The sequence below is a fragment of the Hypanus sabinus genome, chromosome 31 (assembly GCF_030144855.1).
Source record: "Hypanus sabinus isolate sHypSab1 chromosome 31, sHypSab1.hap1, whole genome shotgun sequence".
Lineage (NCBI taxonomy): Eukaryota > Metazoa > Chordata > Chondrichthyes > Myliobatiformes > Dasyatidae > Hypanus > Hypanus sabinus.
The window spans coordinates 10,769,968-10,788,812 of record NC_082736.1 but is presented as its reverse complement, the minus strand read 5'-3'; the positions used below and the strand labels follow the sequence as shown (position 1 = coordinate 10,788,812).

The following is an 18,845-nucleotide window of genomic DNA, read 5'->3' as shown; positions in this document are numbered from 1 at the left end:
TAGAAGAGCCTTTACTGTGCTCGGGAGGAAGTGGGAGTATTTCAGCCGCCGAACCCATAGAGAGTGCGGCCCTGGCGTTTCAGAGCGTACACCACATCCATGGCAGTGACCGTCTTGCGCTTGGCGTGTTCAGTGTAGGTGACCGCATCCCGGAATCACATTCTCCAGGAAAACCTTCAGCACCCCGCGGGTCTCCTCGTTGATCAGACCCGAGATCCGCTTGACGCCGCCACGGCGAGCCAGACGCCGGATGGCCGGTTTGGTGATGCCCTGGATGTTATCCCGGAGAGCTTTACGGTGCCGCTTGGCTCCGCCTTTGCCCAGTCCTTTGCCTCCTTTCCCTCTGCCGGACATGATGCTGCTTCACTCAGGTCGCTGCTCAGTGACAAACCGACTGCTGATGTCTCATTTTATACACAGCGCCCCGACCTGCCCGAGAAATGCGCAGAGACAGAGGCGGGGAGGGGAGGAGACAGAGTTAGAGTGACGGACAGAGCCGAGAGCGGCCTCTCATCGTCCAGCTCCGCCTTCACTTTACCACACCCACCAATTTCCAACGGTTTATCCGCAACACAGCTCTCGAGCGGAAAAAAACCGCCCTCACACACCACGTACAGACCGGAGGATTTCTGGAAGTTTGCTGATTCGCCTGCTTTAAATTATAGGAAGTGCTTTTCCGTTCCGCAAATCCCCGAAGACCTCGGTCTGTCCCTCCCCGGCCCCATGACCAGTGCGAGCGCCCTCACACACAGCAGTTGGTGGCCGAGGGTGCAGTCACTTCCAGTGATGAGAGGGTTAATTCATCAGAACAATTGTTCCTTTGGGTCGCGAGGGAAATGAAAGTCCGGTCACATAAAGTAACAGGATACATAGGCAGATATAAGGATACACAGACCTCGCTTCTGGCGCCTTCTAAACCCCAGGTAAAGTGGTGGCTGAGGAGCTGGTGTGAGGTAGGTGGGGCTTCAGCTACAAAGCCTCTCGAAGGGAAGGTGGAACGGGTACATTGAGAGGAGAACTTTCTTCCTACTGCACGGAAGGGGTTAAACGAGCAGGGATGAGGTCCTACAAAGTGATTTTCGGGAACTCGGAAAAAAGCAGGACTTCCAGGATTGCAATCTCGGAATTATGACCCAAACCATGTGCTGGTGTACTGACAATTCGATAATGCCTGCACTTTAATATGTTGATGATGATCTGATGCAGGAGGGAGGTCTTCAGATTCATGGATCAATGGGCTCCCTTCCAGGCAAGTGGGAGACCGGGACAAACAAGGCCATTTCCATCTGGACCATAAGGGAACCAATATCCTCACCAGGAGGTTTGATGGTGTCACTTGGCAGAGTTTGGAGTAGCAAGTGGGAGAAAGTACGTATGATAAGACAGTCTGAAAAGAACGAGAGCTAATAAAATTGCTGGGACTGATGGGGTGAAATGAGTTTATTTCAACATTAGGAGTAATCTGTTGTCGGAGGGATAGGGCTGGCAGCTCAACATTCCTGGGTTTCATTGTTTTACACGTGAGTTGGGGTAGGGTGGGTTTAACAGAAGCAGAGGTTACCCCACTGGGATTGTCACAATAAACTGGAAGGCTCACTTGCAGAGGCAATCTGCAGTTACACTGATAGGATTATCATATTGGACCCCAATGACCAGTGTGGGGACTTTATCTTCCCTAGAATTGATTGGATCTTGCACAAGATTTCTTCATTGAATCTGAAGAGTGTTTGAAACATTATGTACAGAGCCCAACCCGAGGAGAGAACAGACAGGAGGAATTAGTTTTGGGAAACGAGCCAGGCCAGCTGACAGCTGATTGTCATTGAATATTCTGGGATCTTATTTTTTTTCTTAGTGATGAGGAAGAATAAAATCAGATCTTGTATGAATTGCAGGAGGGCAGGTTAGTACAGAGTAAGACAGAAACCACGGGGCATTGATTGGGAGCAGCCACTGTCAGACAAGTCCACATCTGACGTGCGAGAGTTGTTTCAAGACCAGCAGATCCGAGTTTGAAATTGAGGTACAGGATTTATGCACATTTGGAAAGGCATGGCCTGATTAGGGACAATCAGCATGGTTTTATGTGGGCAGATCACGCTTGACAAAATTGATCGAGGTTTCGGTGGTGGTGATACAGATTATAAGATACAGGAGTAGAACTAAGCCATTTGGTGTATCAAGTCTGCTCTGTCATTTCTTCTTGGCTGATACATTTTTCCTCTCAGCCCCAATCTCCTGCCTTCTCCCTGTATCCCTTCATGTACTGACCAATCAAGAATCCATCAACTTCTGCCTTAAATATACCTAAAGTCTTGGCCTCCACAGCTGCCGCCTGTGGCAATGAATTCCACAGATGCACCACACTCTAAAGAAATTCCTCCTCATCTCCAATCTGAAAGGAAGACCCTCTCTTCTGAGGTTGTGTCCTCTGGTCTTAGACACTCCCGTCCTCTCCATATCAACTTTATCAAAGCCTTTCACCATTCAATAGGTTTCAATTAGTCATCCCACATTGTTCTAACTTCCAGGGAATAAAGGCCCAGAGCCATCAAACACTCTTCATATGACAAGCTGTTTAATCCTGGAATCATTTTTGAGAATCTTGTTTGAAACCCATCCAATTTCAGCTCATCCTTCCTAAGATAAAGGGCCCAAAACTGCTCCCAATAATCCAAGTGAGAGCTCACCAATACTTCATAAATCTCAACATTACATCCTTGCTTTTATATTCTAGTCCTCTTAAAATGAATGCTAACTTCACATTTGCCTTCCTCACCACAGACTCAACCTGCAAATTAACCTTTACAGAACCAGCACAATGACTACAAAATCCCTCTGCACCTCAATTTTTGTATCTTCTCTCCATTTAGAAAATAGTCAACCCTAATATCTCCTCAACCAAAGTGCATGACCATACACTTCCCAGTTCTGGATTCCATCTGCCACTTCTTTGCCTATTCTCTTCATCCGTCTGTCCTTCCCTATTTCCTCAAAAATACCTGCACCTCCACCTGTCCCTTCATATCATCTGCAAATTTTGCAACAAATCCATCGTCAATTTGGATAGTTATATGCACAGGAGGGGAATGGAGGGTTATGGGCTGAGTGCAGGTCGGTGGGACTAGGTGAGAGTAAGCGTTCAGCACGGACTAAAAGGGCCGAGGTGGCCTGCTTCCATGATGTAATTGTTATATGGTTATAAGAGACAGGTGGAGGCGCAGGTATTTTTGAGGAAATAGGGAAGGACAGGCAGATGAAGAAAATGGGTAAAGAAATCATTGACATATAACGTAAAAAGAATCAGTCCCAACATCTTGGTGCTTGATGAAGGCAAGACTGTGGACACGATCTCTATAGACCTTAGTAAGGCATTTGTAAAAGACCCGTGGGATTCAATATAAATTGCAATTTCAATTCAGAAATGGATTCCGCATAGAAGTCTATATCGGGCTGGAAGTCCGTCTACAGAGGTGATCCACAAGGATTGATGCTGGGAATTATGTTGTTTCTGATATATATCAATTTTTGGATGAAAATGTTGATGGGTGGTTTACAAGTTTACATGTGACAGCAAGATTGATGGAATTGTGGACAGTGTAAACATTGATCAATGCACACAGTGTGACACAGATCACAAACATATGCAGAGAAATTGCAGAAGGAACTTAATCTGGGAGGGAATGTGGTATGGCACTTTGGGAGATCAAATGAAAGAAGAAAGTATAATGTTAATGATTGACCCCTTCACAACATTGGTGAGAAGAGTGATCTTGGGGATCTTGGGATCCAGGCACATAGTTCACAGAACGTGGCTACACAACGGGATAAGGTGTACAGAATGCTGGTCCCCACTGGTCACTGTGTTGAGTATAAGAGCAAGGGAGTCACGTATTACGACAGGCACACAAACGCACGGTGAATGGACCATGTCCAGGTAGGTCGACTTTTGGCAGTATGAAGGATAAGAGGGATCTTGAGGTCCGAGTCCATAGGAGGCTCAAAGCAGCTGCACAGGTTGACTCCACAGTTAAGAAGGCGTATGGTGTATTGGCCTTCATCAATCGTGGGAATGAATTTAGGACTGGAGAGATAATGTTGCAGCGATACCCGGCCCTGGTCAGACCCCACTTGGAGTACTGTGCTCAGTACTGTTTGCCTCACTACAGGAAGTATATGCAAGCCATAGAAAGGGTGCAGAGGAGATTTACAAGGATGTTGCCTGGAATGGGGAGCATGCCTTATGAGAATAGGTTGAGTCAACTTGGCCTTTTCTCCTTGGAGCGAAGGAGGATGAGAGCTGGCCTGATAGAGGTGTACAAGAGGATGAGAGGCATTGATCGTGCAGATAGTCAGATACTTTTTCCTAGAGCTGAAATGGTTGCCACAAGAGGACACAGGTTTAAGGTGCTGAGGAGTAGGTACAGAGAAAATGCCAGGGGTAAGTTTTTTTAATCAGAGAGTGGTGAGTGTGTGGAATGGGCTGCCGGCAATGGTGGTGGAGGCGGATACGATAGGGTCTTTTAAGAAGATTTTAGATAGGTACATGGAGCTCAGTGAAATAGAGGGCTATAGGTAAGCCTGGTAACTTCTGAGGTAGGGGCATGTTTGGCACAACATTGTGGGCGGAAGGGCCTCTGTTGTGGTGTAGGTTTTTTTTTTGTTTCTATGACTGAACAGGACTCCAAGGGTATTCAGTGACTTGGAAATTTTCTTGCATCAATCTCCAGATGTACTTTTCAATAAGCTTTTTTGCAGAGCTTCCTGGAGTGTTCTTTTGTCTTCATGGTGTAATTTTTGCTGCGATACTGACTACCAACAGTAGTGTAATTTTATTACAATCAATTGAAACAACTTGACTGCACATGGTGATCTCCAGTTAACTGATGAGGTAGCTCCTAAAACCAATTGGCTGCAGCAGTGATGATTTGGTGTGTTATATTAAAGGGGGTGAATACGTATACAGACAATTAATTTGTGTTTTATATCTGTAATTAATTTAGAGCACTTTTTAGAGATCTGTTTTCACTTTGACACAAGAGACTTCTTCTGTTGATCAATAAAAAAAAAGCCAATTTTAATCCGCTGTGATTCAATACTGTAAAACAATAAAACATGAAAACTTCCAAGGGGCATGAATACTTTTCATAGGCACCTTACATGTCGGGACACTGATGAGAAAGGGGGAGGGAAAGAAGACACAGGGAGGAGTGGTCTGAAGAACCTCAGGTGTTCCTCCCGATGGGATAAAACACAAAAAGGGAAATATCAAAGAGAGATGAGAATGGAGCTGTGATTGTCATGAGAGATTTAATCAGAAGCAGATTCGAGTACTGCTGCATCGAGTAACTTTGTTCTGAGAGCTGGAACAACCACGATCTGCTGGTGGCAACCCATTCCAACTGAGTTTCCCATTCACATACCGGCATATCGGTCCCTTACAGCTGTCTTAACCGGTGATGGGGTGGTAATGGGACAAGCTCCTACTTCCCATTAAATGCTGCCAATGGTGTGTGCCTCAAATTGCCTCCGTCAGCTAAATACAGCTCCTGACTTTAAAATTTGGCTTAGCTACTAAGCCCGACGGAACTGTTTCTAGTGTCGGGGGAAGGTGCAAATAGGTTTACTAGCATCATATAACCAACTGCTATGGACAGATGGGCTCGTCAACCGTGCTTGGCAGCTCATCTAGTGGAAGGAAAACCCTGACCTCAAACCTGGACCCTGGTGTTCACCCTCAATCTGTGGTCTGGAGTTCTCCCTCATTGTGATCACTTCTTCAGGGATCCTTCACCACAAGATCTCTCTGTAATCCCACCACATTACACAGATTACATCTGAAATGTCCTGTTCCTGGGTAAGATCCTGCTGTAAGAAACTGTCTCTGACCACTCCACAAATTTCTCTTCCACTGTACCAGTTTGATTAGTTTAATCAATACACAGACTGAAGCAAACACACATAAAATGCTGGAGGAACTCAGCAAACAGTCGACATTTTGGGCTGAGAACCTTCATCGGGATGAGACAGAAAGGGACAAAAGCCAGAATAAGGTGGTGGGGGAGGAGGACAAGTGAGTGGGGTGTGTGGTTTGTGGAGGGATAAGGATGTGAGGAGCTGGGTGACAGGCAGAAAAGGCAAAGAGAGGAAGAAAAAGAAATCTAATAGGTCAGAATGTTGGACCATGGGATGACGTGAAGGAGCTGGAGAACCTAGGAGAGATGATGGGCAGGTCATAAGGGCGTGTGAGGAGAAGTGAAGGGGTTAACTGGCAACAGAATGGGGGAAAATAAGTGGAATTGGGGGAAACAGAGTGCAGTGATATCCGGAATTTGGGGAAATCAATCTTCATGTCATCAGGATTGGAGGCTGCACAGTCGGAATATGAGGTGTTGTTTGGCTAGCCTGTATTTGGCCTCATCGTGGGAAGAGAGAAGGCTACAGACAGACATGTTGGTGATGGCCCTCTGCTGGTCAAGGTCGAAGATGGATATTGTACCCTCACTGTGAAAGTCAATATGCAAGCCAGGGTACTACGATACGTAAAGCAAGCTGTTGCCCATGCAGTGGCTCCTGCTCTCCATGCAGCTGATGAATCCAGAGCAACCGCAGAGACCGATGGGGTCAGGCACCAGAGCGGTCGCATGATTACCAGTCTGCATTGAACACAGGACTGACAGGGAATTAGTGTTCACAGTGGAGACACAGCAAACATCCCACAGATATCTGATGGTGACATTTCAACATTGTGCAATAATGTGTAACAATTGCCATCACGAGGGAGAAGCTAACAGGAAAAAAAGCAAACATTACCAGGTCCCAGTGACAGGCACTGAAGCCTGGAGAGAAAGTAGAGACACTGAAGTCTGTCAAAACTCACTGTTACAGAAAGGTCCCAGTGGAGTTGAAAACCATTGTTGAAGAAGGGTGGAAGATAAAAACCAGGTGACTGTAGTCCAGTTAACTTCACTTCAGCTACTGGAGCCTATAATCTGTGAAGAAATAACAAGTCATTTGGAAAAGTCTAATGCATTGAACTAAGTCAACAGGGTTTACAGTCAGATTCACACAGCACAGATATGAACCCCTCAGCTCAAAAGGTCCACGATGACCAAAGTTCCCATCTGAGCTTGTGCTCTGTAACCCCCTCGCCACCACATTATGAACAAGGCTATTGTCTCATTTCCCTGCATTTAGCCCATATCCTTCAAAACCTTTCCTTTTCATCTACCTTTTTAATGTACCTGACTCAAACACTCCCCTTGACAGCTCAATCCATTTACCGATCAGCCTGCATGTGGAAAAGTTGCCCTTCAGGTTCCTATTAAATCTCATCTCAAACCAATGCCCCCAGTTCTTGATTCCCTTACCCTGGCAAAACTCTGTTATCTTTGACCCAACCCAGGCCCCTTATAATTTTATACACCTCTGCAGTATTGCCACTCATTCTCCAATGTTCCAAGGAAAATTGTCCAAAACAGTTTTCACTAATCAGTCCGTTGAGATCCAGTAACATACCTGTAAATCTCCTCTGCACTCTTTCCAGCTCAATGCTGCCTGTCATATAGCACGGTCACAAAAACTAAACACTATTTATGAAATGCGGCCAAACCAACGTGTTGGACAACTGCACCATTTCATCCCAGCTTCTATATTTGGTGCCCTGACTGAAGGCCGGTGTTCCAAAAGCCTCTTCACCACCCTGTCCATCTGGAACCTGGTTTTTGTCTCTGTAACTGGGGTTACAGAATGTTAAGTGAATGTTTGACAAACATACCAGAGATTTGAGACTTTACAGGGGAAGTTGGAGAAGTGGTGATTTTGGATTGTCAGGAGCCATTTGCCAAGGAGCCACACGAAAGGCTGGTGCACAAGACCAGATCTCCGTACTGGGAAGGAGGTGTGTTAATATTGACTGAAGACTGGTTATCATACTGAGACAGAATAACAGGTCTGTTTCAGGCTGGGATGACATAACTACTGGAGTGTCCCAGCAACCTGTTTTGGACACTCCATTATTTACTATTGATATTAATGACCAGGAGGAGTGGCAGAGAGTGAGGAATCCATGATTGTCAATGACAGGGAATGTGGTATGGGCATGTTCTGATTGGACATTTGGTCTCTCCAACAGGATATGGGGAAGCTGGTGAGTAGAATACTTGGTAAATGGAATTTAATGTATTAAGTGTGATGATGTAGTAGGAGGAATCAAAATTCACTACTATTTATGTGGAGATAAATTGTAAATGAGAGAAATAGAGAGGGGTCGAGGTGCTGCCTGCAAAACAAAATAGAAATGGATGCAGTGAAGGGTTCATAAGACCATATATGACCAAGGTTCAGAGGTGAATGGTTCATTGACATTTATTGCTGGGGCATTAGTGCAGCGAAACAGAGAAGTATTGTTACAGTGACAAATAAACACACAATGACTGATTTTGGGAAGTTAAAGCAGGTCAAAACATACCCAGTGAATGGCAGGGCCCTGCAGAGCACTAATGAAAAGATGAACCTGAGGCACGGGTACATAGTTCCCGGAAAGACCCAACACAGGTAGAGAAGGTGGTGAAGAAGGTGCACGACATGCTTAGCTTCATCGGCAAAGGCTCTGAGAGGAGTTTGGACATCACGTTACAGACGTACAAATCAATAATTAAACCACACCAGGAGTACACTGTGCAGTTCTGTTCACCACGAGAGGAAGGATGTGATTAAACTGGAAAGGTGCAGAAATGATTCACAGGAATGTTACCTGGACTGGGGGATTGAGTTACAAGGAAAGATCAGACCGACTGGGACTGTTTTTCCTGGAGTGAAGTAGGCTGAGGGGAGACCTGACACAAATTTTTAAAACTATGAGAGGTGCAGACAAGGTAGACAGTCAGAATCACTTCCCCAGGGTAGAAATATCAAATATGAGAAGGCACAGCTTTAAAATGCCAAGGTGAGAATTTAAAGGTGGTTTTCAGGGCAGGTAAGATTTCTGTTTCTGTACAGAGAGTGGTGAAGGCTGGGTTTGGTCTGCCATGGGGAGTAGTGGAAGCAGATACGATAATGACATTTAACAGGGTTTTAGATAAGCCATGAATATTCAAAGAATTGAAGCACATGGATTACACGCAGGCTGAAGAGATTTAGTTTCATTTGGCATCCTGTACAGTACAGACAAAAGAAGGGTCTGTTCCTGTGCAGTACTATTGTGTGTTCTCGGTGAGCCTCAGTGACGGGGAATTCTTTAGCCGGTGTCACAGACAGGCGTATCTGTGGCAAGGAGAGAGACTGCAAGATGGTGCATTACCAGCCTGGTACCAGAGCCAAGGATGTAACTGAACAAGTACAGGCCATTCTGAAAGGGCAGGGTGAGCAGCCAGAGGACGTGTCCATATTGGTTCTAACAAAAGAGCCAAAGTCCTGCAAAGAGATTTAGGGAGTTCAGGAAAAAGTTAAGCAGAGTCTCTTGGGGGGGGGGGGGGTAATCCCAGTGTCACCTGCTAGCGAGGGAAGAAATAAAAAGGTGGTTCAGTTTTATGTGTGGCTAACAAGCTGGTGCAGGTTAGTTACATGGATCATTGAGTTTTCATCAGGAGAGGCGATGGGAAGAGTTGACAAATAGACAATTTACAGTGTCTCAGGAGCACTACAAGTGTGCAGATAAACAAATATTAGAAGTAAGAGAAAGAATGAAAAGTTACCACAAACAGTCTGACATGAGGGGTGTCATCACTTCCCTGGGGGTCAGAATGACTTCATACAGCGCTCCTTGGAGCAGCACAATGGTGTTAGTCTGTTACTGAAGATGCTCCTCTGTTCAGCCATGGAGGCATGCAGAGGGTGAAAAACATTGTCAGGATTTTCTGTCTGGTCCTTTGTTCCACCATGGCCTCCAGTGTGTCTAGTTTGACTCCAATAACAGAGTCAGCCTTTCGAATCAATTTATTCTCAGATGGCATCACCCATGTTGATGCCACTGGCCCTGTACACCACTGGATAGTTAGGCCAAGTTAATGAACACAGGGGCACCAAGGGGCAGAAGTGTGTTTGTATCAGTGCCTAGTTAATCCAAACGTACTTAGAGTCTGAATTAGTACATGGCACGGAGATTCAGCCATTACAGTGAAGGGTAGGACTGGGAGCTAAGCATTCCAGGATTCAGATTCAGACAGTTCAGAGGGAGGTGAATGAGATTGGGGAGCTGTACTGCTGATCAGGCAGAATGTCACAAATTCAAGGTCATCCCGGAGGCTCATCCAGTGAGACCATGTGGTGGAACTCAGGAATGAGAAAGGCACAATCACTGTGATGGGATTATACTGTAGGGCTCCCGATAACCAGTAAGAGTGAGGAACAGATATTTTGGCAGGTTATGGACTGATGTAAAAACAACAGAGTATCTATAGTGAATAAACTCCCCAGAGTGACTGGGACTCCCTTATCATCTGAGTCTTGATTGGGGCATTATTTGTTAAGTGTTTTCAGCAAGGTTTCCTGAAACAGTATGCAGATGGTCCACCAGGAGGGAGACTTTCTTGACTTTGCCTTGGGAAATATGGGACTCACCAGATTGTGGTAGGAACAACCAGTGTTCAAAGAGGAATTAGACAGGTCCTTCAGGGGAAATAACCAGCAGAGCTGTGGGGACAGAGTGGGAAATGGGACTGTGGAAATGTTGTAACAGGAGTTGGTATAAACTTGATGGTCAAATAGTCCAGATCATCCCAGAATGATCCTGTGATCTGTAATAGTCTGAAAAAATTATTCTAGTCACCGGTGAACCTTCTAAGCTCCAGGGTGGACAAGATCAATTGTGTAATAAGGACACACTTCGGTAAAATCACTGACACCATATTCCAAGCACACTGAGCTGAAAGAGCACAGCACCGGCCAGTGAGGACACAGACCAGTACAACACCCGGCTCTCTACTACAAAGTTCAAAGCTGTAAGTAAATGTATTATTAAAATACATTTCTGTCATTGTATGCAACCCCGGGATATATTTTCTTTTGGGCATACCGTTGGTTTGTTAGAGCTGTTGGGCAGGGTATAAACTAATTTGGCAGGGGCATGAGAACTGGTGTAAAAGGACTCAGGACAGTACAGATGGTAAAGAAAGAAAATATAGCATGCAGTCACACTGTCAGGAAGAGTGAGCAAATGATAGGACATAACTGCAGCCAGCAGAGGGATGCAGAATCAATAAGGGTAGCAAATCCAATACTTGTAGCGTCATTCATCAATGCACAGAGTATAAAAAATAAGGTGGATAATCTTATTGCCCTCTTACGGATTGTCATGTATAATGTGATCATCACAGAATCACAGATGAAAAATATTTATAGTTGAGAGCTACATGCCCAATTTGACATATCAGAAGGACAGAAAGGTAGGCGATGGGGATGGCATGGCTCTGCTGGTAAAGAATGTTATCAAATCAGTAGGAAGATGAGCCATAGGATCGGAAGATGTTGAATCATTGCGAGTAGAGTTAAAAAAAACTGCAAGTGTAAAAGGACGTTGATGCAGTTATAAACAGGCCATCAACAGTTGTTTGAATGTGGACCACAGATTACAACAGGATATAGAAAAGGCATGTCAAACGGGTAATGTTATTGGAGATTTCATGGGAGATTCAACATGCAAGTCGACTGGGAAAATCAGGTTGGAAATAGATCTCAAGAGAGTGAGTTTGTTGAATGCCTAAGAGATGGCTTTTTAGAGCATTTTGTCATTGAGCCTACCAGGGAATCAGCTATACTGGATTGTGTGTTATTTAATGAACAGGAGGCAATCAGGGAACTTCAGGGAAAAGTACCCTTAGGAGGCAGCGATCACAGTAACATTGAGTTCAACTTGAAATTGGATAGGGTGAGAGTACAGTCTGACATAGCAGTGTTTCAGTGGAGTAAAGGTAGTAACAGTGGTATGACAGAGGAGTTGGCTAAAGTAAATTGGAAGGAGATGCTGGCAGAGATGGTAGCAGAGCAGCAAAGGTGAGAGTTTCTGAGAAAAATGAGGGAGGTACAGGATAAATGTATTCCAGAAACAAATAAATACTCAAATGGCACAATAGTACAACTGGTTCAGCTCGCTTCTCCACTCTGCACTGAACTAAGCATCTGTGCACAGACTCTCTTTGAGCATTTCAGTTCAAAACGCTACAGAACTTGCTTGTGTTTATTGTTTGCAGGATTTGTCTTTCTTTCTGCACATTGGGTGTTTGATGGTCTTCTTATTTTATTAGTGGGTTCTTTTCACTTCCTTTGTTTTATGGCAAACTGTTTGAAACAAACCTCAGTTGCAGAATGTATACGTACTTTTGATAATAAATTTACTTTGAACTTTGATTCAAAAACCTGATGCTTGAGGGATAAAGTAAGGACAAAAATTTAACAAAACTTAAAACTGTTGCTCCATTAGTTACAGGCCAGGATGCAGAAAAGTGGAAAATGATAAATATTCTTCCTCTTTTTAAGAACTGCAATAGGGACAAGACAGGAAAGTATACCCTGGTGATTCTTACATTCGTGGGAGGGATATTACTCGAAAAGATATTTAACGATAGGATCAGCTCAGGCTTTATAAGGCATTGGTCGGATCACACTTGGAGTACTGTGAACTGTTTTGGGTCCGTTATCTAAAAGGCTACAAGTTCGTAGAGGAGGTTCACAAAAATGATCCTGGCAATAAAAGGATTAATGAACAACGATTGTTAGATGGCTTTGGGCCTGTACTCTCTGGACTTTAGAAGAATGATGGAATCTCATTGAAACCAATCAGATATTGAAAAGGCCTAGAACAGAGTGGGGAGGGTATTTCCGATAGTGGGGCAGTCGGGGACCACAGGGCACAGCCTCATAATACCATTAGAGCAAAGATATGGAGTAATTTCCTTAGTAATGGGTAGTGAATCTGTGCTGCCGATGTCAGGATGTTTTTCTTTGACCAGAGTTCAGCGATTAACACCATCATTCCCACAGTCCTGATCAATAAGGTACGGAACCTGGTCTCTCTGCAATTGGATCCTCAACTTCCTAATCTGGAGACAACAGTCTGTGCAGATTGGTGATAAAACGGGCTAATCCCTATTGACATCAATGGATCTGGGGTTAAATGTGATGCTGGTCCTGACTCTGAATTCATCCCCACAGACAGATGTGGCCAACTTATTGGGTACATTGAAAGTGGAGGTTCTTGATTGTGGGGGCGGGGGCAGAATAAGCGTGTTCGAGAGTGTTAAGAGATGTGACATGATCTCTTATTCCTGGCAGAATGGGGCAGCAGACATGATGGGACAAATGGCCTAATTCTGCTCCTGTGTCTTATGGTCCGCTGGTCTCGGAGCAGCTGCAGGACATTTCAAAGGGACTGCTCTGACCCTTCCTGTAGTCAGCCTCATGGTACTTTGACCAGTCCAGTTTATTGTCCATTCGTATCCCCCCCCCCCCCAGGTATTTGTAATCCTCCACCATGTCCACACTGACTAAAAAGTAGTAAACTCTGTATTACTCCCAGTGACACTTGTTAGTGGGGTGAGATATAGAGAGGTACCACTAATGAATGTGTGGCTGAGATGCTGGTGCAGGGGGCAGAGTGCCAGTTTCATGGATCAATGGGACATCTTCTCGGGATGGGTAGGCAGAAACTGTTCACCACCTAGGGTCTTTTAGGGAAAGACCAGTTTTCTTCATCCTAAAACTGCACGGAATAGTTTTGTTTGTGACAGGGCGGAGGTTGAAAGGGAATCTGAAGGTTGAGTTGATGCAGGTGGATAAAATTACGTGAGGCATACAAAGGTTAGTGAGACAGAGACTGTTTCCAGTGGTGTGGCTGTCGAAAGGGAATAGTTGTAAGGTGATAGGGGGTGATTTAAAGGGAATCTGAAGGGTAAATATTTGACACAGAAAATAGCTGGTATCCCGAATGAGCTGCCAGAGGAGGTGGTGGAGGCATAAACACACAAAGTCTCTGTTGATGAACAATTTCCAGGAACCTTTCATTACTGTGTTCATCCTGCCCTGGTTTAACTCCCTGGTGCTGGGTCCATTGTTGTTTTTCCATCTGTATGAACGATCTGGATGAGAATGTGGTAAACTGGATCAGCAAGTTTGCAGATGACACCATGATTATGGGGTATGATAGACAGCAAAGGCGGCTAGAAAATCTTGATGTGGGATGTGGACCAGCTGGAAGAATAAAGCAGGCTACAATCTGGAATACACTGTCTGAGGGGTAGTGCAGGCTGGTATTTCAGAACCATCAGGATGAGCATTTGAATCTCCAGAACAGGGTAGGAGACAGAACAAGTGCTAAGTTAGTGGAGACAGATTCTCGATGGTCAGTATAGACATTCAGAAACCACTGACTGTGAAAGTGCAGTGGGAACCTGGAAGACAGAACTTCAGGACGGACATACCCAAAACACTCAGAACCCAGGACAATGCATTTTTGTTGGACAAAAGTATTAATGCATTAGGGTTAATAGTGCATCAACCCCCTCAAAAGGCTAGCAAAATGCACCCATTCCCCGTGCTCCAGTAACAGTACTTTTAAATGGGAATTTGGTGAAGAACGCTGGTTAATATTAAGAGAGATGGCAGACAGCTTGGTCACAATGGAAGGATGCAAATATCTTCTCAGAGGATAAGGGGTTCAGTGGAACAAGCTCACAGGTAACAAACCCCACTGCAGTGGAGCACTGCTGTTTCCAGGGTTGTCCAGGGCAGAGACAGACCCTCTGGCCCATCACATTTATGCTCCCCCATCACACACAGCTATACTAATCCCACTTTCCTGCATTAGTTTCATATTCCTCCAGGCCTTACTCAATGAAGTACCTGTGCATGTGTCCCTAATATTGTTACACAGTTCCCTGTATGTGGCAGCACAGGTAGATAGGGTCTACTTGCCTTGTCAGCTAAAGAACTGCTTCTCATTAGAATTGTACAAAACTGCTTAAAGACAGATGTAAAGGGGCTCTGAAGGGTACATACTTCACACAGAAATAGCTGCTATCCTAAAGCAGCTGCCAGAGGAGGTGTGGGGGCAGAAACCCACAAAGTCTCTGTTCACTAAACCTTCTCAGGAACCTGTCATTCACTGTGTACATCCTGCCCAGTGATTTATACAGAACTGAAACCGTCCCTTCGGTAAAACTCATCCACGTCGACCAAGTTGTTAGGCCCGTGTCCCTCTCAACCTTTCCTATCCATGTAACTGTGAAAATATGGTTTAAATATTGTACCTGAGGCAGGGAGCCGGTGCGGTGAGGCGCTGACAGACACTCACTGTTCCGTGGGCAGGATGAGGAAAGGCCATTCCCACAGTGGAGCCAAAACCCAAAGTAGAGACCGACTCCACTTTACTACAACCCCGTGCCCACCATCCCGGACCGTTCCCCAGGCAACAACGTCTGTGCAGGTGGGACCTCGGTGACGTCAGCTCGTTACAGAACGGCAAACGCGCTGTCTCAACAGCCCAGGAGGCGGTGCAGAGTGAGCTGTCAATCAGTGGAGCCGCTGAGAAATTACGAGCATTGCAACAGAGTGGGTACAGGGGGGAATTTCCGGGAACGGTGACCCCACCCACAGGAACTGAGTGTTATAGACAGTAATATTCACATGTTAATATGATTCCTCGGTCTTATAAATATTTAATATTTGTATTTTGTATATTTTTGTGTGGATAATCTTTTATAATCTGGGGTAAAAAATATCCACTGAACCATAGAACATGACAGCACAGAAACAGGCCATTAGGCCCATCTTGGCTGTGCTGAACCATTTTTCTGCCGGGTCCCACTGCCCTGCAACTGGGCCATATCCCTCCATACACCTCTCATCCATGAACCTGTCCAGGTTTTTCATAAATGTTAAAAGTGAGCCGGCATTTACCACTTCATTTGGCAGCTCATTTCACACTCCCACCACTCTCTGTGCTAAGAAGCCCCCCCCACCAATGTTCCCTTTAAACTTTTCCCCCTTCACCCTTAAGCCATGTCCTCTGTTTTTTTTTTCTCTCCCCTAACCTATGTGGAAAAATCCTGTTTGCATTCACTCTATCTATACCAATCATAATTTTATATAACTCTCTCAAATCTCCCCTCATTCTTCTATGCTCCAGGGAATAAAGTACCAGCAACATCCTTGTAACACTTCTCTGCACTCTTTCAACCTTATTAATATCCTTCCTGTAATTTGGTGACCAAAACTGCACACAATACTTCAAATTCGGCCTCTCCATTGCCTTATACAACCTCACTATAACATTCCAACTCTCATACTCAACACTGATTTATAAAGGCCAATGTACCGAAAGCTCTCTTTCCAACCCTATCTACCTGTGACGCCACTTTTCGGGAATTTTGTATCCGTATTCCAAGATCCTTCTATTCTACTGAACTCCGCAGTGCCCTCCCATTTCCCTTGTATGTTCTACCTTAGTTTTTCCTTCCAAAGTACAATACCTCACACTAGTCTGTATTAAACTTCATCTGCCGTTTTTCAGACAATTTGTCCAGCTGGTCCAGATCCCTCTGCAAGCTTTGAATACCTTCCTCAGTGTCCACGACACCTCCAATCTTTGTATCATCAGCAAATTTGTAGATCCAATATACCACATTATCATCCAGATCATTGATATAGATGACAAATAACAATGGACCCAGTATTGATCCCTGTGGCACACCACTAGTCGCAGGCCTCCACTCAGAGAAGCAGTCCTCCACTACCACTCTCTGGCTTCTCCCAATGAGCCAATATCTAATCCAATTTACTATCTCACCATGTATACCTAGCGACTGAATCTTCCTGACTAACCTCCTATGTGGACCTTGTCAAAGACCTTAATGAAGTCCATGTAGACAACATCCACTTCCTTCCCTTCATCCACTTTCCTTGTAATCTCCTCAAAAAATCTAATAGATTTGTTAAATGTGACCTACCATGCACAAAGCCATGTTGACTCTCCCTAATAAGTCCCTGTCCATCTAAATACTTGTAGATCATATCTTTTACTACTCCTTCCAATAATTTACCTACTACTGACATCAAACTTACCAGCCGATAATTTCCCAGATTTCTTTTAGAGACTTTTTTAAACAACGGAACAACATGAGCTATCCACCAATCCTCCAGCACCTCACCGTAGATACCAATATTTGAAATATATCTGCCAGGCCCCTGCAATTTCAACACTAGTCTCCTTCAAGGACCGAGGGTATACCCTGTCAGGTTCAGGGGATTTATCTACTCTAATTTGCCTCCTCTTCAATCTGTATAGGTTCCGTGGCCTCACTACTTGTTTGCCTTATTTCCATTGACTCCATGCCAGTTTCTTTAGTAAATACAGACACAACATACCCATTTAAGATCTCCCACATTTCTTCTGATTCCATACATAGCCGACTACACTGATCTTCAAGAGGACCAATGTTATCTCTTATTATCCTCTTGCCCTTAAGAAACCTGTAGAAGCTCTTTGGATTATCCTTCACCGTGACTGCCAAAGCTACCTCATGTCTTCTTTTTTCCCTCCTGATTTCTTTAAGTATCTTTTGTAATTTTTATGCTCCTCAAATACCTTATTTGCTCCCTGTTTTCTGTTCATGTCATACATGTCTCTCTTCTTCTTTATTAGAGTTCCAATATCCCTAGAGAACGAAGGTTCTGTATCCTTATTCACTTTGCCTTTAATCCTGACAGGAACATACAAACTCTGCACTCTCAAAATTTCTCTATTGAAGGCCTCCCTCTTACCAATAACACCCTTGCCAGAGAACAACCTGTCCCAATCCATACTTTTTAGATCCTTTCTCATTTCTTCAAATTTGGCTTTTTCCAATTGAGAACCTCAACCCAAGATCTATCTTTATCCATGATCAAGTTGAAAGTAATGGTGTTATGATCACTGGAACCAAAGTTTCCCCTGCACACACTTCCGTCACCTGTCCTAACTCGTTTCCAAATAGGAGATTTAATTTTGCATCATCTCTAATTGGTACCTCGAAATATTGATTTAGAAAACTTTCCTGAAAGCACATTACAAACAAAAAATTGTCTAGACCTTTAACAGTATGGGAGTCCCAATCAATATGTGGAAAATTAAAATCCAGTACTGTCACAACTTTAAGTTTCCTGCAGTTGCTTGCTATCTCTCCGCAATTTGCTCCTCCAATTTTCACTGGCTATTGGGTGGACAACCAAACAATCCCATTAACGTGGTCATACATTTCCTGTTTCTCAGCTCTATCCATATGACCGCAGTAGAAAAGTCCTCCAATCTATCCTGCCTGAGCATCACTGTAACATTTCCACTGACTAGCAATGCCACCCCCACTCCCTTCATCCCTCTGCCTCTATCACATCTGAAACATCGGAACTCTGGAACCTTAAGCTGCCAGTCCTGCCCCTCCTGTAGCCAAGTTTCACAATTGGCTACAGTGTCATAGATCCACGTCATTTCACACCCTCAGCTCATCAGCCTTCCCCACAATACTCCTCACATTGAAATAGACACACCTCAGAAGATTACCCCTGCTCCACTATCTACTCTGGCATTCTGGTTCCATCCCCCTGCAAATCTGGTTTAACCCAACCCCCCCATAACACTAACAAACCACCCTGCAAGGATATTGGTCCCCCTGTAGTTTAGGTGTAACCTGTCTCTCTTGCATAGGTCCCAATGATCCTGCAATGTGAAACCCTGCCCACTACACCAGTTCCACAGCAACGTGTTCATCCTCCAGAGCATCCTATTCTTACCCTTACAGACACGTGGCACAGGTAGGAATCCTAAGATTACCACCCTTGTGGCCCTGCTTTTTGACTTCTTGCCAAGCTCTCTATGC

General features: G+C 44.6%; 1 protein-coding gene and 1 pseudogene across 1 annotated transcript in view; both read right to left on the bottom strand.

The window, feature by feature from the left end:
* The window catches only part of LOC132383845 (uncharacterized), a 405,546-nt gene that overhangs the window by 198,506 nt on the left and 188,195 nt on the right, over positions 1-18,845 (bottom strand). The gene's annotated exons all lie outside the window — the stretch shown is intronic.
* LOC132383850 (uncharacterized) overlaps positions 42-18,845 on the bottom strand; it is an 81,970-nt pseudogene continuing 63,166 nt past the window's right edge.